This window comes from Salmo trutta, chromosome 1 (assembly GCF_901001165.1).
Source record: "Salmo trutta chromosome 1, fSalTru1.1, whole genome shotgun sequence".
NCBI lineage: Eukaryota > Metazoa > Chordata > Actinopteri > Salmoniformes > Salmonidae > Salmo > Salmo trutta.
In genome coordinates this window covers 43930746-43946794 of record NC_042957.1, presented here as the reverse complement: position 1 = coordinate 43946794, position 16049 = coordinate 43930746, and the positions used below count along the sequence as shown (strand labels likewise).

Below are 16049 nucleotides of genomic sequence, written 5' to 3'. Positions count from 1 at the left end.
TTTGACATGCTTCGAAATACGGTAATGGAATATTTTGAATTTTTTTGACACAAAACGCACCGGGCGCGTCACCCTTCTTTACCCTTCGGATAGTGTCTTGAACGCACGAACAAAACGCCGCTATTTGGATATAACTATGGATTATTTGGAACCAAACCAACATTTGTTATTGAAGTAGAAGTCCTGGGAGTGCATTCTGACGAAGAACAGGGAAGGTAATCCAATTTTTCTTATAGTAAATCGGAGTTTGGTGAGTACCAAACTTGGTGGGTGTCAAAATAGCTAGCCATGATGGCCAGGCTATCTACTCAGAATATTGCAAAATGTGCTTTCACCGAAAAGCTATTTTAAAATCGGACATAGCGATTGCATAAAGGAGTTCTGTATCTATAATTCTTAAAATAATTGTTATGTTTTTTGTGAACGTTTATCGTGAGTAATTTAGTAAATTCACCGGAAGTGTTCGGTGGGAATGCTAGTTCTGAACGTCACATGCTAATGTAAAAAGCTGTTTTTTGATATAAATATGAACTTGATTGAACAAAACATGCATGTATTGTATAACATAATGTCCTAGGAGTGTCATCTGATGAAGATCATCAAAGGTTAGTGCTGCATTTAGCTGTGGTTTTGTTTTTTGTGACATTATATGCTAGCTTGAAAAATGGGTGTCTGATTATTTCTGGCTGGGTACTCTGCTGACATAATCTAATGTTTTGCTTTCGCTGTAAAGCCTTTTTGAAATCGGACAGTGTGGTTAGATAAAGGAGAGTCTTGTCTTTAAAATGGTGTAAAATAGTCATATGTTTGAAAAATTGAAGTTTTTGGATTTTTGAGGAATTTGTAATTCGCGCCACGCCTATCATTGGATATTGGAGCAGGTGTTCCGCTAGCGGAACGTCTAGATGTAAGCGGTTAAACAACGGGTTACCAACATATTCAAATAATGATTGACATATTTTCTTTAAACGTTATTTTGATGAATTCATTAATACTATTTCATCCTTCCACAAGATATAGTTCCGAAACAAATCTAGGGATGCTACCAAAGCCGGCTGGTCGTTCATTCTATAGGTTTGGCTGCCATAGATGCGACCCAGTCGTTTGTTCTAAATGTTCCATTGCCATACTGGCTGGCAACGTTCTTATCCCTTGCTTGCTAGCTAGCCAACTAGGGATAATTTACAGTCACGGCAAACAGTGCAGACAGAATAACAACAGTAGCTGCATTTGTTTAAGCTGTTTTCTAGTGATATTTATTTGGATACATCCATAACAATGAGCTAATGAGGCGCGATTTCGCCTGGCATAGAAAATGTGCTCTCTCGTTAGGACACTGTTGTTCAGAGGAGCTAGCCAACAACACAGCTAACACGATTACTTCAAACTAAAGCTGGAAAGACTGCAAACTAGCGGCACTTCATTTTGTTTTACCTTCTTTCAATTGACATTTCTTTGTATATATCCATAAAAATGATGCCAGCTGATTCATGATTTCGACTGGCTGAGAAACACTGCCTGCCTGTCTGTCTAGTCCCGACTCCAGACCCCTACACGTTCATTACTATGGGACAGTTGGAGATCAAATTTGAATATTGAAACAATGTTGCAAATGTCGGAGAGACCGATAGCAAGGTTTATTCAAATCTCCGCTGTTGAAAACTAAATGTTAGTCTAAAAGAAATGAGAGATAATGTCTAGATGCTTTTTTATAGTGGAGATCAAGTTTATAAATTGCCAGCCTGGGCTGATGAAACAGTGGATTGTGCAGTCAGATGGAACAGAGTAAATAGGCATTTTAACATAATAGATTTAGCCCGTGGTAACTTGTGGAATAGATACTGGCTGGAATGCGGTTTCAACCAATCACCATTCAGGATTAGGACGCAACCGTTGTGTAATGTGCAAATAGACCTACAGTATAGAGTTGGGGTTCTTTTGTGAAGTCCCTTCTACAAATCTAGGTTTGTTAAATCCTAAACACTAAGAGATGTGTTAGTTATTTGAAACAGGAACAGGAAGATACCTACGTTCCAATGAGTTCAGCTCGTCACCTACAGTCACGCCAATGCTATGGCACAAAGTGTGCCTTGTGTGTAGTGGGCATCGACCACGGGCATTAGTTCCTAACACCCACATATATTTCCTGTGGTTCACTTCCTGTTTTTATTTGCAGCAAGTCATCACAATTTATATTCGATTTTTTCCCTCCGTTTTCATGCCTCTGTTTTTCCATATGGACTTGAAGAAAATCAAGTAAGATGCCAACTTCTCAAGTTTTTACATGTGCCGGAACAAAAAATTATGAAGACAATTGATGATAAAGTTGATATTGGCTCATGAGTTGTTTGGCTGGGAAACCGTTGTCAAGTGATGAAGTCTCAAGTGACAGGAAACGTCTCCACCTACATCTGGTCCCAAAACATGGACACAATAGACTGACAAAAGAAGCTCAAAGACAAAGATGCTGACTGACAAATAAGCTAACTGACAAAGAAGCTTAAAGACAAAAGGTGCCAACTGACAGGTGAAAGAGGTAAATAGACAGACAAGCTAACAGACAGAGAAACCAACACACGCAGAGAATATCAACAAAGGGATCAGATGAGAAAATAAAAAAGTAGAGAAAAAAAGTCTGGTAGAAATATAGGCAAGCAAACTAGAATAATGGCTAGAAGGATAAACAGAAGCAGGCAATAGACAAATAATCATTCAGTCAGACAGCTAAGCAAAGGACGCATTCTATCAAATGGAAAGGCAGATATTCAGACAATAGCAGACCGAAAGCGACTGGATGAGGGCAGTGGATTTGTTAACCTGGACCACATAGAGCAGATGAGAGATCACTACAGTGAGGGAAAAAAGTATTTGATCCCCTGCTGATTTTGTACGTTTGCCCACTGACAAAGACACGATCAGTCTATAATTTTAATGGTAGGTTTATTTGAACAGTGAGAGACAGAATAACAATAAAAAAATCCAGAGAAACACATGTCAAAAACTTTATAAATTGATTTGCATTTTAATGAGGGAAATAAGTATTTGACCCCTCTGCAAAACATGACTTAGTACTTGGTGGCAAAACCCTTGGTGGCAATCACAGAGGTCAGACGTTTCTTGTAGTTGGCCACCAGGTTTGCACACATCTCAGGAGGGACTTTGTCCCACTCCTCTTTGCAGATCTTCTCCAAGTCATTAAGGTTTCGAGGCTGACGTTTGGCAACTCGAACCTTCAGCTCCCTCCACAGATTTTCTATGGGATTAAGGTCTGGAGACTGGCTAGGCCACTCCAGGACCTTAATGTGCTTCTTCTTGAGCCACTCCTTTCTTGCCTTGGCCGTGTGTTTTGGGTCATTGTCATGCTGGAATACCCATCCACGACCCATTTTCAATGCCCTGGCTGAGGGAAGGAGGTTCTCACCCAAGATTTGACGGTACATGGCCCCGTCCATCGTCCCTTTGATGCAGTGAAGTTGTCCTGTTCCCTTAGCAGAAAAACACCCCCAAAGCATAATGTTTCCACCTCCATGTTTGACGGTGGGGAGGGTGTTCTTGGGGTCATAGGCAGCATTCCTCCTCCTCCAAACACAGCGAGTTGAGTTGATGCCAAACTTCAGACGGGCATGTATATGTGCTTTATTGAGCAGGGGGACCTTGCGGGCGCTGCAGGATTTCAGTCCTTCACGGCGTAGTGTGTTACCAATTGTTTTCTTGGTGACTATGGTCCCAGCTGCCTTGAGATCATTGACAAGATCCTCCCGTGTAGTTCTGGGCTGATTCCTCACGAGGTGAGATCTTGCATGGAGCCCCAGGCCGAGGGAGATTGACAGTTATTTTGTGTTTCTTCCATTTGCGAATAATCGCACCAACTGTTGTCACCTTCTCACCAAGCTGCTTGGCGATGGTCTTATAGCACATTCCAGCCTTGTGTAGGTCTACAATCTTGTCCCTGATATCCTTGGAGAGCTCTTTGGTCTTGGCCATGGTGGAGAGTTTGGAATCTGATTGATTGATTGCTTCTGTGGACAGGTGTCTTTTAAACAGGTAACAAACTGAGATTAGGAGCACTCTCTGTTAGAGTGTGCTCCTAATCTCAGCTCGTTACCTGTATAAAAGACACCTGGGAGCCAGAAATCTTTCTGATTGAGAGGGGGTCAAATACTTATTTCCCTCATTAAAATGCAAATCAATTTATAACATTTTTGACATGTGTTTTTCTGGATTTTTTGGTGTTATTCTGTCTCTCACTGTTCAAATAAATCTACCATTAAAATTATAGACTGATCATTTCTTTGTCAGTGGGCAAACGTACAAAATCAGCAGGGGATCAAATACTTTTTCCCTCACTCTAGCTAGGTTTCCATCCATTTGGTGACAGATCTTCAAGTAAATATACAAAAATCTGGATAAAGAAAATGTGCATTTTCCCCATCAGTTGTGTTTCCACCAAATGGACTTGTTACAGATAAAATTCAGTGCGTGATGACGTAGTGCACACGAAATGTGCTTCTTTGCTTAAGAATAAAATTCTAAAAGTTCAATGTGTTTCCATCGCCTTTTCAACTCTACAGATAGTTGTGCAACACAGAAACTGTTGCGCTAAATAGCAAATGTGACTAATCTGGTTTTGGCAAGTGCGCTCTAGCCAACAGCTCGCAGATAGGCTACAGTGTAGGCTAGTCTACTTGATGAGATTATTATGGATAAGAGCGAGAATATTTTTATTTATCAAACGGCAGTCAAGCATCAATCATCCTGTCATCAGAATAAGACCCTCAATGTGTGTTGGAAACGAAAGTCAAGATCACTATGCACTTTCACCACCATGTGAAGTTAATCATAATGTATTTAATCTGTAACCTAATAAACTGCATGGTTTTCCGAGTCATAGTGGGAGGACCACACACCATATCATCGCATGACTCCAAGTTTACTTCGATATGATGGTTATTATATCAACATTTGAGCATAAAGATGTTTCCAACACCATTTCTCACATAATTAACTTCACCGGCACAAAATGATCTCACCATGTCAAACGAACAAATTATCTGTCAGCGTTTATAACATTTTACCGAAACTACCTACCACTTGGCCATTTCCATTCGTGACTGCTCTATTGTGGCGCACAAATGGAAATGGCCAAGTGTCAAGTCTACCTGGAGCCATAAGCAAAACATCTAAAGGCTAGAATCTAGACGAAATGTCAAAACAACGGGGTAACAGCCTGCTATTTACCAGGTAGTCAATTAGAAATGAGTTGTTAAACGGTAATAATGTAATAATTGAAAACGAATGACACTTTGGTTTCTATGAGGTTAAATGACACATTCAGAACCAGTCAAAAGTTTGGATACACCTACTCATTCAAGGGTTTTTCTTTATTTTGACTATTTTCTATATTGTAGAATAATAGTGAAGACATCAAAACTATGAAATAACACATATGGAATCATATAGAAACCAAAAAAGGTGTTGAACAAATTTTATTTTAGATTCTTCAAAGTAGCCTGGATGACAGCTTTGCACACTCTTAGCATTCTCTCAACCAGCTTCACCTGGAATTATTTTTCAACAGACTTGGAGTTCCCACATATGCTGAGCACTTGTTGGCTGCTTTTCCTTCACTCTGCAGTCCAACTCATCCCAAACCATCTCAATCGGGTTGAAGTCGGGTGATTGCGGAGGCCAGGTTATCTGATGCAGCACTCCATCACTCTCCTTCTTGGTCAAATAGCTCTTCTGCAGCCTGGAGGTGGGTTGGGTCATTGTCCTGTTGAAAAACAAATGATAGTCCCACTAAGCGCAAATCAGATGGGATGGTATATCGCTGCAGAATGCTGTGGTAGCCATGCTGGTTAAGTGTGCCTTGAATTCTAAACAAATCAGTGACACCAGCAAAGCACCCCCACACCATCACACCTCCTCCATGCTTCATCATGGGAACTACAAATGCGGAGATCATCCGTTCACCTACTCTCTGTCTTACAGACACGGCGGTTGGAACCAAAAATCTCAAAAGGATTTCCACAGGTCTAATGTCCATTGATCGTGTTTCTTGGCCCAAGCAAGTATCTTCATCTTATAGCCGTCCTTTAGTAGTGTTTTTTTTGCAGCAATTTGACCATGAAGGCCTTATTCACGCAGTCTCCTCTGAACAGCTGATGTTGAGATTATTACTTGAACTTTGAAGCATTTATTTGAGCTGCAATTTCTGAGGCTGGTAACTCTAATGAACTTATCCTCTGCAGCAGAGGTAACTCTGGGTCTTCTTTTCCTGTGGTGTTCCTCATGAGAGCGAGTCTCATCATAGCGCTTGATGGTTTTTGCGACTGCACTTCAAGAAACTTTCAACGTTTTTGAAATGTTCCAGATTGACTGACCTTCATGTCTTAAAGTAATGTTGGACTGTTGTTTCTCTTTACTTATTTGAGCTGTTCTTGCCATAATATGGACTTGGTCTTTTACCAACTAGGGCGATCTTCTGTATAACACCCCTACCTTGTCACAACACAACACAACTTGGCTCAAACACATTTTTTAACTGTTAATTGAAATGCATTCCACCCCATGAAGCTGGTTGAGAGAATGCCAAGAGTGTGCAAAGCTGTCATCAAGGCAAAGGGCGGCTACTTTGAAGAATCTCAAATATAAAATATATTTTGATTTGTTTAACATAGAGAAGCTACATATGGTAATATGAGGGGTGGTGATGTGTCTATTTGTCAATAATAGCTGGTGCGCAATGTCTAATTTTAAAGAAGTCTCGAGGTTTTGCTAGCCTGAGGTAGAGTAGATGATAAGCTGTAGACCACACTATCTACCAAGAGAGTTCACATCTATATTATTCGTAGCCATCTACTGACCACCACAGACCTTGGTGGCACTAAGACTGCACTCAGCCAACTCTAAGGCCATAAGGAAACAAGAAAATGCTCATCCAGAAGCGGCGCTCCTTGTGGCCGGGGACTATACTCGGCCTTGTCTTCGGACAGTAAGTTGGTGGTTGTAGACATCCCTCTAGTGGTGTGGGGGCTGTGCTTTGGCAAAGTGGGTGGGGTTATATCCTGCCTGTTTGGCCCTGTCCAGGGGTATCATCGGATGGGGCCACAGTGTCTTCTGATCCCTCCTGTCTCAGCCTCCAGTATTTATGCTGCAGTAGTTTATGTGCCGGGGGGCTAGGGTCAGTCTGTTACATCTGGAGTATTTCTCTTGTCTTATCCGGTGTCCTGTGTGAATTTAAACATGCTCTCTCTAATTCTCTCTTTCTCTCTTTCTTTCTTTCTCTCGGAGGACCTGAGCCCTAGGACCATGCCTCGGGACTACCTGGCATGATGACTCCTTGCTGTCCCCAGTCCACCTGGCCATGCTGCTACTCCAGTTTCAACTGTTCTGCCTGCGGCTACGGAACCCTGACCTGTTCACCGGACGTGCTTGTTGCACCCTCGACAACTACAATGATTATTATTATTTGACCATGCTGGTCATTTATAAACATTTTAACATCTTGACCATGTTCTGTTATAATATCCACCCGGCACAGCCAGAAGAGGACTGGCCACCCCTCATAGCCTGGTTCCTCTCTAGGTTTCTTCCTAGGTTTTTGGCCTTTCTAGGGAGTTTTTCCTAGGGAGTTTTTCCTAGCCACCGTGCTTCTTTCACATGCATTGCTTGCTGTTTGGGGTTTTAGGCTGGGTTTCTGTACAGCACTTTGAGATTTCAGCTGATATACAAAGGGCTATATAAATAAATTTGATTTGATTTAAAGCAAACTTAAATCAGATTTATCACATTTTTAACAGCATATCACATGTGCAACCAGAGGGGGAAAAAAAAAACTCTAGACCACCTTTACTCCACAGACAGAGATGCATACAAAGCTCTCCCTCGCCCTCCATTTGGCAAATCTGACCGTAATTCTATCCTCCTGATTCCTGCTTACAATCAAAAACTAAAAGCAGGAAGTAACAGCTCGATATGGAAGTGGTCAGATGACGCGGATGCTACACTACAGGACTGTTTTGCTAGCACAGACTGGAATATGTTCCGGGATTCATCCAATGGCATTGAGGAGTATACCATCTTAGTCATCGGCTTCATCAATAAGTGCATCGACGACGACGTCCCCACATTGACCGTACATACAACCAGAAGCCATGTATTACAGGCAACATCCGCATCGAGCTAAAGGCTAGAGCTGACGCTTTTCGAGGAGCGGGACACTAACCCGAGCGCTTATAAGAAATCCCGCTATGCACTCAAACGAACCATCAAACAGACAAAGCTTCAATACAGGAATAAGATTGAATCCTACTACACAGGCTCTGACGCTCGTCGGATGTGGCAGGGCTAGAAAACTATTACGGACTAGAAAGGGAAACCCAAATGCGAGCTACCCAGTGATGCAAGCATACCAGATGAGCTAAATGCCTTTTATGCTCGCTTCGAGGCAAGCAACACTGAAGCATGCAGGAGAGCACCAGCTGTTCCGGATGACTGTGCGATAACGCTCACGGTGGCCGATTTAAGCAAGACCTTTAAACAGGTCAACATTCACAAAGCTGCGGGGCCAGACGGATTACCAGGACGTGTACTCAAAGCGTGCGCGGACCAACTGGCAAGTGTCTTCACTGACATTTTCAACCTCTCCCCGTCTGAGTCTGTAATATCAACATGTTTAAAACAGACCATCATAGTCCCTGTGCCCAAGAACACTAAGGTAACCTGCCTAAATGACTACACATAGCACTCACGTCTGTAGCCATTAAATGCTTAGAAAGGCTGGTCATGGCTCACATCAATAGCATTATCCCAGAAACCCTAGACCCATTAAATTTGCATACCGCTCCAACAGATCCATTCTGCCATTTCACACCTGGACCTGGACAAAAGGATCACCTATGTGAGAATGCTATTCATTGACTACAGCTCAGCATTCAACACAATAGCGCCCTCAAATTTCATCTGGGACTAAACAGATGTCCTGGGACTAAACACCTCCCTCTGCAACTGGATCCTGGACTGGTAAGGGTAGGTAACAACACATCCGCCACACTGATCTTAAACACGGGAGCCCCTCAAGGTTGCGTGCTCAGTCCCCTCCTGTACTCCTTGTTCACTAATGACTGCATGGCCAGGCAAGACTCCAACACCATCATTAAGTTTGCTGATGACACAACAGTGGTAGGCCTGAACACCGACAACGATGAGACATCCTATAGGGAGGAGGTCAGAGACCTGACCGTGTGGTGCAAGGTCAACAACCTCTACCTCAACGTGATCAAGACCAAGGAGATGACTGGTGACTACAGGAAAAGGAGGACCGAGCACGCCCCCATTCTCATCGACGGGGCTGTAGTGGAGCAGGTTGAGAGGTTCAAGTTCCTTGGCGTCCACATCACCAACAAACTAACATGGTCCAAGCACACTAAGACAGTTGTGAAGAGGGCACGACAAAACCTATTCCCCCTCAGGAGACTGAAAAGATTTGGCATGGGTCCTCAGATCCTCAAAAGGTTCTACAGATGCACCATCGAGAGCATCCTGACAGGTTGCATCACTGCCTGGTATGGCAACTGTTCGGCCTCCGCCCCCAAGGCGCTACAGAGGGTAGTGCGTATGGCCCAGTACATCACTGAGGCCAAGTTTCCTGCCATCCAGGACCTCTATACCAGGCGGTGTCAGAGGAAGGCCAAGACTCCAACCATCCTAGTCATAGACTGTTCTCTCTGCTACCGCATGGCAAGCGGTACCGGAGCACCAAGTCAAGGTCCAAGCGGCTTCTAAATAGCTTCTACCTCCAAGCCATGACTCCTGGTACTCTCTGTTATTATCTATGCATAGTCACTTTAATAACGCTACATACATGTACATATTACCTCAATTACTTCGACAACATTGTCCCGCACATTCAATCAGTACCAGTACCCCCTGTATATAGCCCCGCTATTGTTATTTTACTGCTGCTCTTTAATTATTTGCTATTCTTATCTTTAACTTTTTTTAGGTATTTTCTTAAAACTGCATTGTTGGTTAAGGGCTTGTAAAGTAAGCATTTCACGGTAAGGTCTACACTGGTTGTATTCGACGCATGTGACAAGTAAAGTTTGATTTGAGCAAGTTAGCGAGGAAAACAATTATGTACAGCTTGAATCAACGCCACGTTTCTTTGCAGACAGTACACGTGCACACGTATCGGTAGCCTACAATATGCTATTGATGGTGTGTGTGCGCAACAGTGTCTTCTTGTGAGTACACATGCCTTCCCACGTGCACATACAGTACAGACGGGTCCCTGTCATCACCTGGGTCTCATCTCATCAGTCAGCATCACACATACAGTAGGAGAAGAGCTTCTTGCTGACGCTCTCTGCTGCCAGGCAGGAACACATTTAGAACGGTGCAAGTACAAGCTTGCCTCATGTTTATCTATCAATCAGGCCAGTATTCACAAAGGGTCACAGAGTAGGAGTGCTGATCAAGGATCAGTTTTCCCCTTTAGATCATAATGAATAAAATTACATTGACAGGGGGGGACCTGGGGATGCTCACAGAGAAGGACCAATACAAAACTTAGTTGTTTTCTCTCGTTTGCTAATACAGGGATTTCTTTGATCATTGCAAGATGCTGTGTGTACTACATCATTATGATTATGATTGATACAATTCACCATTTTAATTTGTTTAGTGGTCTCATTAGCCTAGCCAACATGTTTTGAGAAGCCTTTAAAACCGTGGTGTAAAGTACTTAAGTAAAAATACTAAAACAGTAGTACTTAAGTACTTTTCTGTGGTATTTGTGATTTGATTTTATATTTTTGACAACTTTCACTTTACTCCACCACATTCCTAAAGAAAACAATTTACTTACTAACTCCATACATTTTGCGTGACACCCAAAAGTACTCGTTACATTTTGAATGCTTAGCATGACAGGAAAATTGTCCAATTCACTCACTTATCAAGAGAAAATCCCCGGTCATCCCTACTGCATCTGATCTGACGGACTCACTAAACACAGACTTTTACTTAAGAAGTATTTTACCTGCTGACTTTCACTTTTACTGGAGTCATTTTCTATTAAGGTATCTTTACTTTTACTCATGTATGACAATTAGGTACTTTTTCCACCACTGCTTTTAAAATTAGCCTCAAATGATTCACACTCAGTTTTCAAGAGGCTATGTAGCTTGGATTTGGATCACTGAGTTTATAATATTCAGTACAGCAATGCATGTGGGCGCTCTGTAACAAACAAAACAAAAGCTTGGCCTTATTTAGACGAGATTTATTATATGGAAATCAAGCAACTAAAACCGAATTAATAACTGATCAAAGCTTCTGTACACACAGGCTTAGTCAACAACACACGCACAGACACGCATGCACACGGGAACATCAATATATGTACTTGTAGCCTACATGTTAGTCTGAAAAAATAATGGTTATTGACATCCATGTTACACCAGATTGTGCCTATCCAGACCATGTGCTGGCTTGGATATTTTCTTCTCGCGCGGTTTATTCCATCACATTTGTAGCAGCATAACGAGACAATCGCTAGTTATGTAATTGACTAAGTCTGCTCCCTCTGACCTCGGTCCCAATAATCCATCATGACATTTGTCATGTACCCTTCACAGTATGCAGCTGTTCTAGTTCTATTCATTCTAATCCAGTCTTATTAAACACCCTCCAATTTAAAGGTAAACGCAAAGTTAGAAGTAATCATGTGTAAGGTGTACTCAGTTGTTAACTTACTGTTTGAAATAGGACTTGAGTAACCTTAAAATCGTATACATTTTTTTGTGTAAAGCTCCCATCGCCTACCATAAGAATAGATGGGAATCCCTTTGCGGATGAGAGCCACATCCAAGTCTTCCTGGACGGAGAGGAGCAACTCACTAAAGAGCCTGAGGATCTTTAGTGAGTTGGGATTGGGAGTGGCAATGGGGGTCCATTTCCTTTTTAATATTTAGTATGCAGCATCAGTGAAAAGCACTATGGCTTGCATTCAGAAATATGTTGTGGGAATTGCTGAGGGGGGTAAATGACCAACAAATGTTGAATGGCAAAGTTATTTGCTGCAGAGAAGGACAGGGGAGACAAGAGACAATGTGAGTTCAGTTGTAACAGCCACATTACTCAAACTAGAAACCACATACAAAGCTGTTATTCGATGTGTCTCTACATGCCTATGAGTTTTATTAAACCTTTATTTAACTAGGCAAGTCATTTAAGAACAAATTCTTATTTACAATGACGGCCTAGGAACAGTTGGTTAACTGCCTTGTTCAGGGACAGAACGACAGATTTTTACCTTGTCATCTCAGGGATTCGATCCCTAGAACGTTATTTGAGGAACCTTTTTAAAAAGTTATTTAGGGAAATAGGGATTCCACCAGTGTTGCAATGTGAGGAACCCTGAAAAGTACCTTCAGGAACCTTTTCTTTTTAGAGTGTTGAATGAACACAAAAAGTCAGCTCTTTTACACACTCAGTAGTTAACATACAAACTTAATGTTGTGTCATGCAGTGTAACTTCCCAGAATTGATTGACTCACAGTGAGAGTATAGAAGAATTAGGCTAAATTCCATAATATAAAAAAGGTAAAACGGCCCAAGTCCCATAGCAGCAGGAAGATGTTTGGAGGTGGGGGTGCTGAACATTTTTTTGTCAAAAGGGGAGTGCACTACTGCCAAGTCCCATAGTCTAGTCAACCTATCAAGTCAACCCATCGTGACATGCTTATTGAAAGGCAGATAAAAACCTACCCGACACATAAGTAGGCTGTATCAGGCAGCCTAAAGCATAAATCATAGTCCACAGACGCTGAGACGCGATAGTCCAGGGTCCCATTGTTACACAGCTACGCGTCTCCGAGACCTCCATCCACCGTGGACGCACAGCACGAACGCGCACCTCCCCACCTCCTCCATTCATTTGAATGTGCTGACAGTTGGAGAAATTGCTTGAGCTGCGCTGAAAATTATGAATGCCAACGGTCCAATATTCTAGAACACTGATGTGCATATGCATATAAGTTTAGGACTACGATAAACTCTTTATGCTGCATTCATAACCAAGTGGGAAGTGGAAATGTACCACATACGACTGGGGAAAATCCACTTGAAAAGCCTCCAACTGGTAATTACTAGTGGGAAACTCGTCATCCAGAGCGCTCACTCCTCTCACATGCTCTGACGTCAACTACTAAGGAAATGACTTTGATATCATGTTTTGCAGTTAATTGCAACAAAACATTATTCATAAAAAGCTCTCTCTTAATTATTAATGTGGTATTTGAACACTATAATTACTTTGCAAGCATACTAGCTGTACTTTTAGTTTATGGTATATGCAGTTTGTTGGCCATGAGCCAATCTGCTCTTATCAATGAGTACAAAGCATATTAATGCATCCAACTGGTATTTACCACTTCACAATGTAGTAAATTCCCATCTCCCACTTTGTTACGAAAGCAGCAAAACTCACAGACCATTATAATTTGGACGGGGTGTATGCAAATTAGGGTTGCGGGCTTTATGCTGTGGAGGATGTCGAGTAGGTTGGACCAGTGTCACATCATGACCAACACGGAAATATTTCAAATCTGATCAACCTGTGAGAGCTTTGTGACTGGACGTCGGGGCTGTCTTTGTTTTTTTTAGCTGACATAATTTACCTGACTCCGAGAAAACGCGGACGTCACCCCAAGACAGCCGTTATCAGTGAATTGTTTGTTAGAACTGTTTCGAGTGGCAGCACAGCCATCAAATGTGACATCTAAAACATTCAAAAATGTCTTTCAAGCTTTAAATCGTTCAATTTTGAAACAAAATGGCACAAAATCTTGTAGACAGGTGTTGGCTGAACAAGCACACTATGCAACGATTCCATCTATGGACAAAGCTTGTTACATTGTAGCGGCAACCTATATAACTGTCAAGGCTCGCAACAAATGACATTTTAACAGTTTACACAATGGCGGGATGTGGCTTGATATTTCTGCACAACAGAAAAGGAAAACGGAGTCATGACAGCACACAGATTGAAACACCACGTTAAACTCTCTCCTCGAACTCATAGCCTACCAGACGGATTTTAGTCGGTATAATCTGCTTCTACCGAATCTAGTCTACCTGTCACACGTCCGAACAATCACATTGTCAGTAGCCTAAATTAAATAGCCAGTCAATACCTGTTGACTCCTCCTACCGACGTGTTGGTTGGTGGAAGTCCGAACCGAGCCGATTATGTTTTGTCCTGTCCTTCTTTTCCGAAGTCCTTTGACGAGGAGTGGCCCGGTATAGGAAGGTCTGCTTTGTCAGACAGCGCGAGTCTGACAAGAGCTCTGCCGAGTTTTCTGCAAAGAAACTGGTGTTCACGGAGCCGCGCAAATTGATGCAAGGTTTAGAGAGCAGCAGCCATTGCGGTCACGTGCATTTTCGGAAACGAAACACTGGCCAGCCTAGAGAAGTCCACTCCCACCTTTCATATCTACAATGTCAATTATGTAATCTACTGCAGGGTTTCGCAAAGTCGGTCCTGGAGGCCCCCCTGGGTGCAGATTTTTTGGTTTATGCCCTAGCACCACGCAGCTATTCAAATAATCAAAGCTTGATGATGAGTTGGTCATTTGAATCAGCTGTACTGTACATCAAAACTCCATCCTACCGAGAAGCCTACTATTGCTCTTCTAACTAGGACTTTGGAAGTGCAACATGTATCCCATGTTTATAATATTCCTTTCATAATCAAATTAATACATTACGTGTAATGCTGTTTTGAATTTAAATGTGGAATCAATGTCACTATGTATATTAGATTAGTTACATTTTTTGTTTGTAATGTGGGCATCAAGAATTAATCCTATCTGTGTCAACTGTCAATGAACCAAATTCTTAGTGTACAATCTAAGGGCGCTTTCACACGTCACTGTATGATCCAGATCCTGGAGCGTTTGTACCCTAATCCACGCTATAATGCACGGGTGAAACGCAAACAAACCCTGGCTGAAACGAATCGTGGATCTGCGTGAGTAGCTGGTCCAAGATCCTGCAGAACAGCAGTACCAGGTTTTGTGACGAACCAGCGTGAGGCGCGTAAAACATTTTTGCCCGTTGTAAACAAGCTAGCTCGCTAACTTCATTTTGGTGATGATAGTAGAAGTATATTGTGATGATAGCTAATGATTTGGTTACTTTGCGGTAGGGTAATCGGCTTCCATTTGTCTAAGCATGCCCTCAAGCATATAGGCCTACTAATGTGTATCACTGAGGAACACCCCCTACATTCCCCCGGATCAAACATGCCTGTAAAATCTATTTTTCTTAACAAGGATGGAAAACAGGCATATTTTATTGGGCCTGGCTGCCAAGCAGGAGGGGTTCCTGGGAACCGTCCCGTGGTGGGTCGGTAACATGTCGTCATGCTGCTATCATCTTCTCATCCAGCACTCTCTCTCCCAGTCCAACGCTTTGACTGACAAGACTCTAGTGAAGGGATCCGATCCTGATGCATCTAGGGCTGGGCTTATACAGCACATGCTCCCAGGAATCCCTGATGCCATCCCTTTTAAGGGACTACACTACAGTATTCCTGCTAGAAGTCTCTCTCTCCTTGTTTCTTTCGCCCACAATGTAATCTTTCAGAGGCTTTCAAAGATGATTCCTCTGACGCTCATCCTGGCTAGTGTCTTCCTCTCTCCTCTCCTGGCCTCGCCTGGTCTCCCTCTCCTCTGTTTATGGCAGACTGTAGTGGGCTACAATCCAGGACTATTCCTGAGATGGAAGTGAGCGCAACGAGTCCGTCCAGTCCACACTTGTTACTGCTGGACAGGGTGGGCCATGGGCCATAAATGGCCATGGGCCATCCCTGGCTGGGTGTCCTCTCTCATCTCTCCCTTCTCTCCTCTCTTCTCCCTTTGCCAAGATGTATGAGGAGAGAGACAGCTGCTTGGAGACTGCCAGGACCTTTTATCCATATAGCACTATGGCCTGGCTGGCCGGCGCTGTTTCCAGGGAGAGTGTCCGCAGACCTGGGTACA

General features: G+C 42.7%; 1 protein-coding gene across 1 annotated transcript in view; it reads right to left on the bottom strand.

Moving 5' to 3' along the window:
- Positions 1 to 14432, bottom strand: part of LOC115196684 (retinoic acid receptor alpha) — a 173903-nt gene extending 159471 nt beyond the window's left edge. Inside the window, exon 1 of the mRNA XM_029757519.1 lies at positions 14202 to 14432. The gene's annotated coding sequence lies outside the window, so the exon portion shown is untranslated. The remainder of the gene's footprint in view (positions 1 to 14201) is intronic.
- Positions 14433 to 16049: the final 1617 nt, after the last annotated feature.